Source organism: Delphinus delphis, chromosome 20 (assembly GCF_949987515.2).
Source record: "Delphinus delphis chromosome 20, mDelDel1.2, whole genome shotgun sequence".
Lineage (NCBI taxonomy): Eukaryota > Metazoa > Chordata > Mammalia > Artiodactyla > Delphinidae > Delphinus > Delphinus delphis.
Window position 1 is genome coordinate 12,662,866 of NC_082702.1, and position 13,917 is coordinate 12,676,782.

General features: G+C 42.1%; 1 long non-coding RNA gene across 5 annotated transcripts in view; it reads left to right on the forward strand.

Moving 5' to 3' along the window:
- Window positions 1–13,917, forward strand: part of LOC132417341 (uncharacterized) — a 43,637-nt gene that overhangs the window by 6,903 nt on the left and 22,817 nt on the right. For 3 of the 5 annotated variants that reach the window (XR_009517787.1, XR_009517785.1, XR_009517783.2), the window contains exons 2-3: window positions 7,851–7,967; window positions 10,121–10,236. This is a non-coding gene — a long non-coding RNA (uncharacterized lncRNA). Of the gene's footprint in view, window positions 1–7,850; window positions 7,968–8,501; window positions 8,629–10,120; window positions 10,237–13,917 lie in introns of all 5 variants that reach the window. The other 2 variants (XR_009517786.2, XR_009517784.2) reach the window with 2 other exon arrangements.

Here is a 13,917-nt window from a genome sequence, read left to right on the forward strand (position 1 = left end):
CCAACTTTTCTTTTCTCCTTATAAGGAACCAGTTTTCCCAATACCATCCTTTAACAATCCATCTTTTCCTTTCTGATTAGGATGCTTATTCTGAAATATCTCAAGGTTTTTTACGTACACGTGTCTCTTTCTTTCCTCTCTGTTCTGTTGCTTTGATCAGTTTGTCTGCTTATGTGCCATTCCACTTTTGTCTTTTTTTTTTTTACTCTGGCTTTTGGGTATATCTTATCTGATACAGAAAATTCCTCTTTTTTGGGATCAAACTCTGGGCCTTAGCAGTGAAAGTTCTGAGTCTTAACCACTGGACCGCCAGGGAATTCCCTAAACTTTTTTTCTTCATAAACATCTTGTGGATTGACAGGTGAATTCCTAGATTACTTTTAAACTTTTGTTACTATTCTGAATGGAATCTTATTTTTTGTTAGAGTTTCTGGTTGTTTACTATTATGTAGAGGAATGTTATTCATTTTTCCAGTTTGATATTTTATTTGGCCAATTTGCTGACTTACAGTTTTAATGGTTTTGAGTTTCTGTATGGAATACCAAATCACATCCAAATAATGACAATTTTGTCATTCTCCCTCCCATTCCGTATATACATATTTATAATGTCTTATTGCAATGGTCAGGACCCCTAGGAGTGAACAGTAGTAGTGATTGTGTTCTTCCTGATCTTAAAGGGAATGAGCTTAAGGTTCCGTCTTTTTTTTTTTAATTTATTTAATTTATTTATTTTTGGCTGCGTTGGGTCTTTGTTGCTGTGCATGGGCTTCTCTCTAGTTGCGGTGAGTGGGGGCTACTCTTCCTTGCCGTGCACGGGCTTCTCATTGTGGTGGCTTCTCTTGTTGCAGAGCACGGGCTCTAGGCGCACGGACTTCAGTAGTTGTGGCATGCGGGCTCAACAGTTGTGGCGCATGGGCTCAGTAGTCGTGGCTCGCGGACTCTAGAGCGCAGGCTCAGTAGTTGTGGCACACGGGCTTAGTTGCTCCGCGGCATGTGGGATCTTCCCGGACCAGGGCTCAAACCTGTGCCCCGTGCATTGGCAGGTGGATTCTTAACCATTGCGCCACCAGGGAAGCCCAAGATTCTGTCTTAATTGTGTGGTGTGTGGTAGATTTTTAGTAGATAGTCCTTATCAAATTATGGAAGTTCCTTTCTATCCCTAGTTTTCTGAGAGCTTTTATCATAAATAGATGTTGAAGTTTATTAAATGTTTTTTTCAATCCATGGAGGTGACCATATGACTTTCCTCCTTTATTCCATAATGTAGTGCATTACATTGTTAACTTTCTGATGTTTATTAAAACCTACTCAATTATGTTTTATTTTTCATACATTATTGTATTTGCTTATCTAATATTTTATTTAGGAATTGTATTTATACTTAGAAAGTAAAATGGGCCTCTAATATTCTTTTCCTAAATTGTTCCTATTCACTTTAGGAATCAAGGATATACCAGCTTTGTAAAATGAATTTCTCTTCTTCTCCCTGTAATAATTTGTATACAGCAGGTATTACTTGTTCCTTGAAAGCTTGGTAGAATTCCCCTGTTAAACCTTCTGGGACTTCTTTTAACTAAAATTTCAGGTTCTTTAATTGTTGTTGGTCTTTTCAAAGTTTACTGTTTCTTGTTTCAGTATTGGCATTTTCTATTCTTGTGGAAATTTGTCCATTTTGTCAGTTTTCAAGTGTATTGGTTTATGTAGTTCAAAAATTTACTTTATCATTTAAGAATATCTATATCTATAGTTTCCCCCCTTTTTAGTTATGCATTTTGTTTTTTATTTGTATGTTTCTTTTTTTCTATCAGTCTTGCCTGAAGCATTTCTATCTTATTAGAATTTCAAGTTGCCAAGTTTTGGTTTTTGTTGATCTTCTCTATTTTTCTACTTTGTCAATTTCTGCCTTTAAATTTTTTTCTTCTTGTTTTTTTTTTTGGATTTTTCTCTGTTGTTTCATATTTAAGTTCCTAAAATGAGGCTTCCTTCATTTGTTTTCAATCTTTTGATAAGAAATATTCAAAGCAATAGATTACCGTTGAATCATTGCTTTGGTAGTGCTTTTGTTGCCATTCAGTTATAAGGATTTATTTCTTTTATGTTTTATTTTTTAACTCAATAGTTATTCATATTATATTATTTAAGTTTCCAGGCTTCTGTATTTTTGTTTTTTAGAGTCATCTACACTGATACGGATAACTATGGTATAATGAAGAGAGTCCAGAATGCAGTGCCTCAGAAGACATTTATTTATTTCACAAAACATCCCAGAGTAGGTAGGTGGCCTCGCCCCAAGAGGTCATCAGGTCCCACCTTTCTTATTGCCCTGCTTTGAGCATCATCCTGACTCATACGGTTGAAGCCATCTTAGGGTCACCAAATCTGGTGATGAAGACGTATGGAACAATTAGCTTCATTTTAAGGACATGACACAGAAGTTGCCCACCTTACTTCTGCTTATATCCCACTGGCCAAAAATTAGTCATATGGCTACAGGAGACAGAGTACTAAAAACAGAAAGTGAACCAGTTACGTTAGCAGAGAGAATTTAATAAAAGGAATTGGTTGAGTTAGTGAAATAGATGTTGAGATGACAAAGTGGGGATATTGTATTAATCAGAGATAATAGATGCAGAAATTCGCTTTCACCCCCTAGGACGGGGGCAACAAAGGGAATAGGTTTCTAGTTGTTTACTATTATGTAAACATAATAGAGTTATTAAAATCATGGTAGGGTTATTAGAATCTAGAAGTTTGAAGGAATACTCCAGTAGAGCTGGAACCCAGGCCTCTGACAAGGGGACAGCTGGTCTTTGTATGTCAGAGAGAGAAAAATGAGACTGAGAGTATGGAAAAGACAGGAGTCAGCTGCTGCCATCAGGGGGAAGAACCACTGCTGGGGTGATGCTAACAGGAAAGGGAAGCAAAACAGGAAGAAGTACGTACTTTCTCCTTCCAGCCTTTTGTCTTTCTTTCTTGTGCTTCCTCTGAAAAGAACCAAGTAGGGAGCTGGCGGCCTCAGAGCCGCAAAGCAGAGTGCAAAAGGGTGGGTTTGGGTTAAGAAACAATGGACTAGTCACCAACACAGTTCACCCACCCTTTTGACCACTCAGCATCCATACATATCTTTCTACACATATTTGAACTTCCATTTAAGAACCATAAAACATCATGTTTCACCTAATCTTGAACAAAGATGCTCTCATCTGCTCTCCAAACAGGGGAGATACAGAATTCCTCCAGTCATATTATCCATTCCTGTTTTGCTTTCTTCTGTTATTCTCCTTATGGCATTCATTTGGACTGAGTCTCCTCCCAACATTTCCATTTTCCCCTCTATGCTAGTTGCAAGTTTTACACTTACTTGCTGTTCTTTTAGTGTTTACTCTAAAAATATCTTCATGTGTATTCAACAAAATCCTCTCCATTTATAAGTTTTTCAAGATGTTAGTTCTTTTTTAAACACCTAAATTTGACATTGTTACTGTACTTTTAATAGAGTTTTGATATGTTTACCTTTTTTTTGTTTATTTTTCCTTTTCTTATCATTCCTTCTTGTATTTCAGACCTTCATTCTAGGATTAGTTTTATTCTTCCTGAAGTATATCTCTTAGAAGTTCTTTTGAAAAGGGTGTCCTGGGAATCAATTCCTAGTTTTTGGTTTGTCTAAACAATAATTTTATTTTTGTTCTTGAAAGATTCTGCTGGACAAACAATTCTAGTGTGACAGTTATTTTATTTTGGCACTTTGAGGGTCTCATTCCACTATCTTCTGGCTTCCATTATTGCTGTTGAAAAATAAAAAGTAATGCTTTGGCTTTGTCTAATGATTTTCTCTTTAGTGTGCTAAAGTTTACTATATATCTAGCATGGATGTTTTAAAATATGTTCTGCCTGGGATTCATTGGGTTTCCTGAATTTGAGGAAGAATCTTTCATCAATTCTGAAAAATTCCCAGATATGATCTCTTCATATATGCCTCTCTCCCTTCTATTATCTTTTTTGTTCTTAAACCATGAATTAGGGACTTCCCTGGTGGCACCGTTGTTAAGACTCTGTGCTCCCAATGCGGGGGCCTGGATTCGATCCCTGGTCAGGGAACTAGATCCCACATGCGTGCCGCAACTAAGAGTTCGCATGCCACAACTAAGGAGCCAGCGAGCTGCAACTTAGGAGCTGGCGAGCCGCAACTAAGACCCAGCGCAACCAAATAAATAAATAAATATTTAAAACCATGAATTAGATGTACGTTGGACCTTCCCACTCTGTCCCATATTTCTTAACCCATTGTTTATAATGTCCGTCTTTTTTCTCCCTGGGCTGTGCTCTGTGTAATTTCTTTCTTTTTTTAAGTTAATTAATTAATTAATTTTTGGCTGCATTGGGTCTTCGTTGCTGCATGAGGGCTTTCTCTAGTTGTGGCAAGCAGGGGCTACCCTTCGTTGTGGTGCGCGGGCTTCTCATTGCGGTGGCTGTTCTTGTTGCGGAGCATGGGCTCTAGGTGCGTGGGCTTCAGTACCTGTGGCACGCGGGCTCAGTATTTGTGGCGCACGGGCTTAGTTGCTCTGCGGCATGTGGGATCTTCCCGGACCAGGGCTTGAACCCATGTCCCCTGCATTGGTAGGCGGATTCTTAACCACTGTGCCACCAGGGAAGTCCCTGTATAATTTCTTCAAGTACATATGTGTTCTAGTTTCTTCTCCTTTCAGCTGTGATATAATCTATTTAATATGTCCACTGGGTTTTAAATTTTTCATATATGTAATTTCTAGTTTTTCTTGTTCAAATCTTCCTTGCCAATCTTGATACTCTGTTTTTCCTTCAGTATTTTTTAAACGCCATGTTCAATCTCTTTAAACATTTATTTATTTTATATTCAATACCTTATAATTTCAATATTTATACCAACTCTGAGTATGGTTCTGAGGTTTATTGCTTCTGCTTGTGTGGTTTGTGGAACTCACGTTCCTTGGGATTTTATCTGTGGAGATTCTTTAAAGCCTGGGTTTAAAACGCATTTCCCTGGATAGAGTTAGTGTTTGCTTATGCCGTGTACCTATGGGAATAGCCAACTTGGGACCACTCTAAAATTTTGTCTGGAGGTCTTTCAGGTTACACAGATAGTACAAATTTAGGCTTTAAACCCACAGGAATATGGACTTACTGTTAGGAACTCTCAGGGGAAATCTTTTTCTCTTGATTTACTCATCATAAAGGCGGAGACAAACATATATTCCCACCATCTTTTTCAGATGGAGAGCTTTTTAAAAAAGTACCAACTGAAGGTTTGCCCTCAGGTTCTAGAATTGTTTATATAGGTCTCTGATCTTTCCTCTCACTCTGCTTAAGTCCCAGGACTTCTCTCGTGTGAACATGGTTCATTAACACCCAGGCTTCATGCAGTTAACCCCAGGAAAAGTGCTGAGTCTAGAGCTCTCTTTACTTCTCCGGATCCATGTTTCTTGGTTTTGGTCTGCAAGGATATACTTAACGCACACTGTCTCTCCTTCAAGAATGGCCCAACCAAGAGGAAGTGTCTGGGCCCCCAGGCCTCACCTGCTCTCATTGAATCAGAGAGCTAGTTTACATACAATTAACTGTACCTATTCATTTTTAAATTAATTATATCCTGTCCCTAGCTTTCATGGACAGCAAATTCAATTACTCATTAATCTGATAGTTCTCTTATTCAGAAAACACTGAAGAACTGTTAATATCCTAAAACTAAGGAATGTGTCTTGCGGGCTGAATTGTGTCTCCCCCCCACCCCACCCCCAAAGTCATATGTTGAAGGCCTCATCCTCAGTACCTCAAAATGACCGTATTTGGAGCTAGGGCCTCTAAAGAGGTTAAGTGGACAACAAAAAAATGGTAATTGTGTGAGGTGATAGAGGTGCTAACGAACCTAATTGTGGTAATCATTTCGTACTGTATGCATGTATCGAATCGTTCCATCATATACCTTAAACTTATACAATTGTTCTATGTCAATTATATGTCAATAAAGCTAGGAAAAATAAAAATAGATGCAATGTGGCATCCTGCTTGGGATCCCGGAAAGGAAAAAGAACATTGGTGGAAAAACTAGGGAAATCCAGACAAAGTCTGAAGTTTCACTTAAAAAGCATAAAAATAAAGTAGGATAAGTGCTATTAAAAATTTCCAAAATACAGCAAGAGGGAAGAGATATGGGAACATATGTATAACTGATTCACTTTGTTATAAAGCAGAAACTGACACACCATTGTAAAGCAATTATACCCCAATAAAGATGTTAAAAAAAAATTAAAAAAATAAATTTCCAAAATACAATGAGAGGACACACCAGGAGCAACTAATCAGGACGCAAAGATTTCAAAGCAGAGTAAAAATCTGGATGTAATTTTTTCAGTGAAAAACCCAAGGTACCTGCCTCTAGAAACAGGCAATTATTCTAAAGGTTAACTGACTTGTTTTATGGTTGCTGTTGTTATTATTATCATTTATCATTTTTGTCTCTCCCTTGCTACACACACACACACACACACACACACACACACACGTGCACACACACACACACACATGGACACTAAGCTTCATGATAAAGAGGTCAAATCTATATTATTCACTTCCTTACCCCCAGTATCTAGAACAATGCCTGGCATACGGTAAAACAATGCCTGCCTCGAAAAATATATATGGTGAGTGAATGAATGAGCCATAGAATTGGAAATACCATAATTTAGTCAGTCATTTCCCTGTTAACAGACGTTCAGATGGTCTCCAATTCAGATTGGTTTTGTTGTGATTGCCTTCTAGTGCTGTTATATACAACATATCTTTAGCTACTGAAGCATATCCTTAGCTACTAATCCCTTCGTTCCTGTAGTATGGATTCCTCAAGATAACACTTCTGTCACAGCTTTATGCCCCCTTTTTAAAAACTTTTAACAGGAAATGCCTTTCCTAAAAGGTTGTGATGATTTACTGTCACGTCAGCAGTGTATAAAACTTTCTTTCCCCACTCTAGATAATGTCAGTTGTTTTAATATTTTCCAATTTGTTGAATGAATAATTGTATTTCATTTCAAATTAAATTTAAAAATCTTAAAACACTGGAAAAAAAAGAGGTTAAGTGGAAACGAGGCCATTAGGGTGGGTCCTAATCTAATCGTGACTGGTGTCCTTATAAGAAGAAGAAAATTGAACACACAAAGAGACACCAGAGGGAGTTCCCTGGTGATCCAGTGGCTAAGACTCTGTGCTTCCAATGCAGGGGGCCTGGGTTCGATCCCTGGTCAGGGAGCTAGATCCCATATGTTGCAACTAAGGGTTTGCATGCCACAACTAAAGACCCTAAATGCCGCAACTAAAGATTCTGCATGCAGCAACTAAAAGATCCCACGTGCCCCAACTAAGATCAGGCGCAGCCAAATAAATAAATAAAATATTTAACGAAATAAAACAAAAAAAAAACCAAAGAGACACCAGGGATGTGTGTGCACAGGGGAAAGAAGGCAGTCATCTGCAAGCCAAGGAGAGTCATCTGCAACCTCAGAAGAAGCCAAATCTGCCCACACCTTGATCTTGGGCATCTAGTCTCCAGAACTGTGAGAAATAAATTTCTGTTGTTGTTTAAGCCACCCAACCTGTGGTACTTTGTTATGGCAGCCCCAGCAGACTAATACTGTCTCCGATGCTATAATTTCAGACACCATCTTAGTAGCACAGAAGGAGGAACTATGATTTGACACTGGGGCCTTTCCAAAGCTGTTCCCATCACACCCATTGCACAGCCTGGTTTGGCAGACAGACTCAACAAGCCCAGGCCTAGGATGTGTCTCACTCATGTATCATGTTTCTTTTTTCAGGGTCCTTCTGCTCAGGAATGAATCTGAGGCCAGGCAACATCTTGGTGATGCTCCAGCCTTTCCAGCTGACTTGGTGTAGAGGACCTGTGGGATGTGCTGAGGAGGACTGAGGGAGAGGTGAGGACAGCAGGAGTTAGGGAGGGGGAAGGGGGGCAGAAGCACTCTCTCAGGCCCGAAACCAGATTCTCTGAATAGGTGTGGGTGAGGAAGGCATTTTATGACGTCTAGAAACACAGGGGGAAATGCAGGAAGGGAATGATGTCCAGTGAGTTTAGGACTAAGTGATGCAGAGGTGGCGCAAGCATCCCAGCCCTCTTTTGCCTCTCTTGATTAACTCGGGGGGCTCATTCAATCATAAATAATTGCATCTATTCACCTTTATTAATTCCCTCCCCCAGACTTCATGTATGACAAATTCATTCTCTCACTGGAAAAATATTTCCTGAGCACAATCAATGTATTGGGCATATAGCAGCTGAGCAGGCAGTCTCTGCCTTCACACAGCTCCAAATCTGGGCGAGCAAGCTCTCACAAGAGTGAATGTTTCACAAAATGGTTTAAAGACTTAAACATAAGACATGACACCATAAAACTCCCAGAAGAGAGCATAGGCAAAACATTCTCTGACATAAATGTAATGTCCATCAACAGATGAATGGATAAAGAAGATGTGGTACATATACACAGTGGAATATTACTCAGCCATAAAAAAGAATGGAATAATGGCATTTGCAGCAACCTGGATGCAGCGCAACTAGAGATCATCATACTAAGTGAAGTATGTCAGAAAGAGAAAGACAAATACCATATGATATCACTTCTATGTGGAATCTAAAATGTGGCACAAATGAACCTATCTATTGATCCAGAACAGAAGCAGACTCATAGACATAGAGAACAGACTTGTGGTTGCCAAGGGGGATGGGGGGAGGGAGAGGGAGGGACTGGGAGTTTGGGGTTGGCAGGTGCACACTATTACCTTTAGAATGGTTAAACAACAAGGTCCTACTGTATAGCACAGGGAACTCGATTCACTATCCTGTGATAAACCATAATGGAAAAGAATATAAAAAAGAATGTATATAAGTGTATAAATGAGTCACTTTGCTGTACAGCAGTTATTGGCCCATATTGTAAGTCAACTATACTGCAATAAGAAAAAATTGAAGAAAAAAACATTAAATACATCTACAATATCATTAAAAAAAAAAGAGTGAGTGTTTCAGAAGGGGCAGTAGGGGTGCTGCGGGAGCACAGGCACAGAAAGAACCAACTAGACCTGAAGGCCTCAGTGAGGAAGCTGAGACCTGAAAGATGAGGAGGGGTGGGAAGGGAGAGAGTTTCAGATTCAAGAGAACTGGGTTGTGAAAGCCCTGAAGTAATTAAAGTATCAGTTCATGACACTGAGGAAGCCCCACGTGGCGGGACTGTGGAGTGATGGGGATGGTGGCCCAGGCTGAGGCAGCAAGCAGAAGCCTGCTGGGAAGAGGGATCTGGGAATGGGAAAGGGTAAGGATTTTAGACTGTCCCTGAAGGACAGTGGTCTGGTCTCTGTGCGGGGTTCCAGTGGGGGACCTGATCTGACCGTGGAGTCCTGGTGGGGCCCTTGTCTGTCCATGGGGTCCTGGTGAGGCCCTGGTCTGTCTGTGGAGTCCCGGTGAGGGGCCTGGTCTGTCCGTGGGGTCCCAGTGGGGGCCCTGGAAGGGCCCACAGAAGGATTAAGCAGGGAAGTGACTACTAGATCATGAATGGATTGTAGAGCAAGATTTGGAAGGTTGCTGTTGTAGTAGTACAGGAGAGAGATGGTGATGGCTTGGAGGAGGGTAGCTTCTGTGGGGACCGAGAGAAGTGACAGATTTTGAATCTCTGGCACATGGTAAAGGATCTGATGTGGAGTGAGGGAGCAGGTGGAGGTAAGTGTGACTCTCAGATTTCTAGGGAGACAGAAGAGCCAGGAGAGAAGAGAGAGGAGAGAAGAGGTCTAGCTGTTACTCTAGGAGGTCTGTTAAGGGGAAGAAGGATCTTTTATTTTAAGAGTATGGAGAAGGAATAATAATATCTGGACACAGCTTTGGGACGCCAAGGAATGGCAGGGTGTATTACTGTCCACAGTGTTTGCTGTCTCTCCTGAAATATACCCACTTGATATCAAGCTTGGCCATATGACTCGCTTTAGCCAATGAAATGTGAACACCGTGATGTACATCTCTTCCAAGCTGAAGCTTCAGTAGCCAGCTCACGGCTGTCCATGTCTCTTTTCCCTCTGCCAGGAGGGTGGCAGTGTTTCAGAGGCTGCCCCATCAGCCCAGGTTAACGAAGGAAGAAGTGGAGCAGAGCCCAGCCCACCCATGTTGGACATGGCACAAGAGTGAGTCTCTACCTTTATGTGAGTCACTGGGACTTGGGTTCATTTGTTTCCTCAGCATATCCTGATTACTTCTCTCCTCCTCCAGACCTTGAGGTGTTTGGCAAGCGGGGGGGATGAAGAGCCTTCAGTTAGGATTGTGGGATTATCTTTGGAGAATGGTCCTGTTTTAGTTAAGATAAGAGTTGGAGGGAACATTGAGGGAAAGGTTTACAGGGGTTGCAGTGGAAGAGTTTGGGAAGGATGGAGTGAGGCAGGAGCCGGTAGAGCAAAAGACAACACAGAGAATGATGGAGATGAGAGAACCTGAGATGACGAGATGAGCTTGTGTTTGGGGGGATTACCAAGGGAAACAAAAGAGAGGAAACATGATGAATTTGGTCATGACACCCCTTGGAGGGCAGTGGGCTCTCAAGTTCAGAACCACATATTGCTTCAGAAGGTAGCCTCCTAGTCCCATCTACTCCCTCTCACTTTACTCTCTTAATGTTCCTCATCATTCTCATCACAATCAGCTCACTTCTGAGTTGTTGGTGTCCTTCTGATAGAATGTGACTTCCATGCTGTAAGAGTCCGGCCTGAGTTGTTTATCACTGTACCCTGAATTCTAAGCACAGGGGCCCAGCTACCTGTGAGATGAATGAATGAATGAATAAAACTTATGGATCCATCCTGTTCGTCATGGTCTCTCCCATCAGTAAGAAGGGTGGTTCTCAGCAGTCTGTAAACCTAGGTTTGACTCTTGGCTCATAGTTTTCTGTCTTAGTCATTGTGGGCAAGTTACCTAACCTCTCTGACCTTGGTTTCCTTAGCTTTAAAATGGGATACTCATAGATATCTAAGTCATAGGGCTCTTCTCAGAATTAAATGAGATGATTTATCTCATTTAAAGGACTCAGCGTGTTGAACAACTAGCCAATTCTCTGGGACTTCTTCTGTCCTAATTTTAGAAAGGCGTCTATGCTGATACCCAGTGCAAACAAATATGCCAGTCCTCTCCACTAGAACTCCACACAGTTTTCCCAATCTCCTTGCTCCTCAACAGAGGAAAAGAGATTTGTCCAGAGACCCACAGGGTATACTGAAGACCCAGCCAGGGCTTTCCCCACTACGCCTTAGAAGGCAGTGGCTCTCTCAGCTAGTGAGGAGTGTGACTCAAAAGAAATATCCAGGAAAAAAAAAGAGAGGGAGAGAAAAAGAAAGAAAGGAAGGAAGGAAGGGAGGGAGGGAGGGAGGAAGGAAGGAAGGAAGGAAGGAAGGAAGGAAGAAAGGAAAAAGACAGACAGACAGAAAGAAAGAAAGAAAGAAAGAGAAGAAAGAAAGAAAAGAAAGAAAGAAAGGAAAAAGAAAGAAAGATCCAGCAGGCAAGTGAGTGGATTCGTTTCCTATAGCTCCTATAACAAATTACCAAAAACTTAGTGGCTTACAAGAACACGAATTTACTGTCTTACAATTCTGGAGGTTAGAAGTGTAAAATCCCTCTCACTGGGCTAAAATCAAAGTGTCATAGGGCTGCATTCCTTATGGAGGCTTGAGGGGAGAACCCATTTCCTTGCCTTTTCCAGCTTCTAGAGACCACCTGCACTCCTTGGCTCGTGGCCCCTTCCTTCATCTTCAGAGGCAGCGTGACATCACTCCGAGCTCTGCTGGAGCTCTGCTTCCATCCTCACATCTTCTCTGACTCTCCTGCCTCCCTCTTTCACTTATAAGGACGCTTGTGATTACATTGGGTCTACCTGGATAATCTGGAATCCTCTCCCCATCTCAAAATCCTTAGCTTAATCATATTTGCAGCGTCTCCCTTTTGCCATGTAAGATAACATATGGACAGGTTCCAGGCATTAGGACATGGACATCTTTGGAGGGTCATTTTTCTGCCTACTACAGAGGGCAAGTTGGAAATGTGCTCTCAGGCCTCAGAGCACTCTTTGTCCCTCTCTGGTCTCTCCAGCTGTTGCTGATCTCATTTCTTTCCCCCCTTTTCCCATTTTTTTCCCCCATCCTCACAGCTTACTTTAAAACAGCTATCATCAGCTAGAGGCATTTGCTCCAAATTGCCTAATCCTTAAGAATGGTGGTCCAAGTTAAGGTCCCCTCTGATTATGTCCATTAGAAGCTTGATCAGAGTCTCCAGGTGGAGCTTCTAGAATAGCACAGTCCAAGAGAAATAGAATGTGAGCCACAAATGTGAGTCACATATATCATGTCAAATTTCCAGGAATCCTGTTTAAAAAAAATACGTTAAAAAGAAATAGATGGAATTAACTTTAATAATACATATTGTATTTAATACAATGTATTGGACATATGATTTTAGCATGCATTTAATAGAAAAATTATCAATGAGATATTTTATATTGTCTTTGAAATCTGGTGTGTAGTTTATACTTCAGGACATCTCAATTCAGACTAGCCACATTCCAAGTGCTTAATATTGATAATATTATACTGGACGGTGCAGGCCTAGAACCTAAACTCTGCGAGAGCCCCAGGGCCTAGAACAGTCCCTGGATCAGTGGGCACTCAGATTCGTGGAATGCAGGAATTAATGGACTGCTCTGTTCAGGTTTAGGCTCTTTTTCAAAAGCCCTGGGCCACTGACTCAAAGAAGGAAGCCTGGTACTTCCCTGGTGGCACAGTGGTTAGGAATCCGCCTGCCAGTGCAGGGGACATGGGTTTGAGCCCTGGCCCGGGAAGATCCCACATGCCGTGGAGCAACTAAGCCCGTGTGCCACAACTACCGAGCCTGCTCTCTAGAGCCTGCGAGCCACAACTACTGAGCCTGCGAGCCACAACTACCGAAGCCCGCTCGCCCTAGAGCCCATGCACCGCAACCACTGAAGCCCGCGTGCCCAGAGCCGGTGCTCTGCAGCAAGAGAAGCCACCGCAGTGAGAAGCTCACATACCACAACAAAGAGTAACCCCCTCTCGATGAAACTAGAGAAAGCCCACGTGCAGCAAGGAAGACCCAACACAGCCAAAAAAAAAAAGGAAGCCTAACTGTGGGGGGGGGGGGAGTGGGGGGAGGGGGGAATCCTGTACATCTAATTTGCATAATCCCTCCTGGGTGTGCTTGCTCTCCAGGCAACTTCCCTCTAGTGATTTCCACTGGGTCCGCTCTTACCCAGGCAACCCTTTTTAATTTATTTTTTGGCTGTGCCATGCACTTTACAGGATCTCAGTTCCCTGACCAGGGACTGAACCCAGGCCATGGCATTGGAAGCCCGGAATCCTAACCACTAGGCCATCAGGGAACTCCCTAATCCCAGGCAACCTTGAAAAGTGCACCGTTGAGCTGTGCTTAGTCCTGTCTGGAAGGTAAAGGACAGAAAGAGACCCTCCATGGAGCCAATTCCCAGGAGACCAGGGGTGGGTGGGTGAAGAAGAAAGCCCCCAAGCCAGCCCTTTGTGATCTGGTTCTGGTCCCTACTCATCTCCTGCCTTATCACATTGTTCTGGACTGAATAATGCCCTCCCCCCTCAAATCTGTACATTGAAGCCCTGACCCCCAAGTGTGGCTGAGTTTGGAGATAGGGTTTTTAGGGAGGTAATTAAGGTTAAATGAGGTTATAAGGCTGGGGCCCTAATCCAATAGGACTGGTGTCCTTATTGGAAGAGGAAGAGACATGAAAGGCATGTGCACAAAGAGAAAAGGCCACGTGAGGACACAGTGAGAAGGTGGCTGTCTGCAAGCCAAGTAGA